The 2,693-nt window shown below is 32.0% G+C and overlaps 1 non-coding gene across 1 annotated transcript; it reads left to right on the top strand.

Moving 5' to 3' along the window:
- The first annotated feature begins 2,151 nt into the window (after window positions 1-2,151).
- Window positions 2,152-2,255, top strand: LOC142874746 (small nucleolar RNA U13). The gene has a single exon (XR_012922379.1). It is a non-coding gene; the product is annotated as a small nucleolar RNA U13 (small nucleolar RNA).
- Window positions 2,256-2,693: the final 438 nt, after the last annotated feature.

The raw sequence follows: 2,693 nt of genomic DNA, 5'->3' as shown, positions 1-2,693 counted from the left end.
ATTTTATGTATGCTTCACACAGCCCCAGGGTCAAAACTAGAGTGAGTTAAATACAACTCTAATGGCAGTTAATGTGGTAAAAATGATGAAAGCACACGCCCTTGCTTTGTACCAGATTACAGTGAAAAGGCTTTCAGTTTTCCTCCATTGATTTTGATGCTAGCTGTGAGTTTTTCATAAGTGGTCTTTATCATGTTGAAGAACTCTTTTTCTATACCTAAACTGTTGAGAATTTTCATCAAAAAATAATGTTGGACTTTGTTGAAGGCTTTTTCCACATCAATTAAGGTGATCATTTGGCTTTTACTTTTCATTCTGTTAATGTAATATATCATATTGGTTGATATGCGTGTGATAATCTGGCTTTGCATGCCAGGGATAAATCACACTTGATCATGATGTGTCATCTTTTTGATGTATTGTTGGCTTTGATTCACTAATATTTTATTGAGGATTTTTACATCAATTCTCATCAGAGAAATTGGTCTGTAGTTTTCTTGCAATGTCTTTATCTGCATTATTAGGTGATGCTAGCATCATAGAATGTGTTTGGAAGTATTTCTTCTAACTCTATTTTTTGGAAGCGTTGTTTGAATTTATCTGTGAAGTCATCTGGTGCTGGGCTTTTCTTTGCTGAGAGGTTTTTGATTACATCTCAAATCTCTGTATTTGTTATTGGTCAGACTAGGAATTTAAAATAACCATTATTAATATGCTAATGGCTATGAAGTATTATATAAAATAGACTGCACGCAAGATCAGATGGGCAATGTGAGAAGAGATAAGGAGATTTTAAGAAAAAATGAAAAGAAATGTTAGAGATCAAAAACACTGTAACAGAAATGAAGAATGCTTTTAATGGGTTTATTAGTAGACTGAACATGGCTGAGGAAAGAATCTCTGAGCTTGTGGATATCTTAATAGAAACTTCTAAAACTGAAAATCAAAGAGAAAAAAATGGAAAAACCAGAACAGAATATCCATGAACTGTAACAACTACAAAAGGAGTAACATAATGTGATAAAAATACCAGAAGAACATAAAAGAGAGACAGGATGGAAGAAGTATTTGAAATAATAACGATATAGAATTCTTCTCAAATTAATAACAGACACCAAACCACAGATCCAGGAAGATCAGAGAACACCAAGCAGGATAAATGCAAATAAACAACAAACAGTATCCTACATCTAGGCATATCATATTTAAACCATGGAAAATCAAAAGATAAGCAAAAACTCCCGACACAATGCAAAGGGGAAAAAATACTTTACCCATAGAGGACCAAAGATAAGAATTGTATCCAACTTCTTGTCAGAAATCATGCAAGCAAGAAAAGAGTGGAGTGAAATATTTAAAAACTTGAGAGAAAGAACCATCTGTACCTCATGAAGTTATCCTTCAAAAAGAAGGAAAAAGGAAGACTTTCTTAGACAAACAAGGATAGAGGAAATTTGTTGCCAGTAGACCTGCCTTGTTAGAAATGTTAAAAGAAGTTCTTTAAAGTGAAGAAAAAGACAAGTATATAGATTAGAAACATGGCTACTCACAAATAAAGGAGGAATATCAAAGAAAGAATAAGTGAAGGTAAAATAAAAAATTTTTAAATTCCCAATTGATTAATTGATAACACTTTATTCAAAATAATAAGAGCAACATGCATTTGATTATATATGCTTATATATAAGAGAAATGATAGCAATGATACAGGTGACAGAGGGAGAAATAAGGATTATTTTGTTACTAGAAGTGTGTACTCTACCTGTGAAATGGTATAGTGTTATTTGAAAGTGTACTTGGTATATTTCAAACTCTCAGACAGATATTAAAATTGTGGGAAAAAAGAATTATAACTGATATGTTACGAAAGGAAAAAAGAAATCATATAAAATGCTTATTGAAACCACAAAAGACAGAAAAAGAGTAGAAGACACAAAGAAACAAAGAATAAGGGCAACACATAGAAAACACTAAAAAAAAAAGGTATACATTAACTATGTCAATAATTGCATTGAATATCAATGATCTAAATACATTAATCAAAAGACAGAGAATGTCAAAGTGAATCAAAAACAAGACCCAACTATATGTTGGCCACTAGAAATTCACTTTATATATGAAGACATATATGTATTAAGAGTAAAGGGTTTGATCCTTTTGTGGTCCATAAGTGTTATGATTGGGTTTTCATGATTTTGTGTGAGATGTGCCTCCCTTAAACCTTGTTGTGACATTGGCACATTACCTGTTTGATGAGGAAAAAAAATTAAAGGGTTTGAGCAAAATATACCATGCTAACACTAATCAAAAGAATGTGGGAGTAGTTATATCAATTTGAGGCAGAGGAGACTTTAAAGCAAATAAAGTTATCAGAAATAAAGAGGGGCATTGCACAATAATAAAGAGGTCAATCCTCCAAGAAGACATAATAATCCTTAATGTATATGGACTATGCACCCAGCAACAGAACATAAAAATACATGGAGCAAAAACTGATAAAACTATAAAGACAAATAAACAAATCTAGTATCTTTAGAGACTTCCACATGCCTCTATCAGAAATGAATAGATCCAGCAGGTAAAAAATCAGTAAGGATATTACTGAATTCAACAACTAGATGTAATTGACATCTATAGACTACTTCATCCCACAACAGCAGATTACACATTCCTCTCAAGCTTACATGGAACAT

The sequence above is a fragment of the Microcebus murinus genome, chromosome 12, assembly GCF_040939455.1.
Source record: "Microcebus murinus isolate Inina chromosome 12, M.murinus_Inina_mat1.0, whole genome shotgun sequence".
NCBI lineage: Eukaryota > Metazoa > Chordata > Mammalia > Primates > Cheirogaleidae > Microcebus > Microcebus murinus.
Note: the sequence above shows the minus strand (reverse complement) of the source record. Positions and strands in the feature narration are given on the sequence as shown.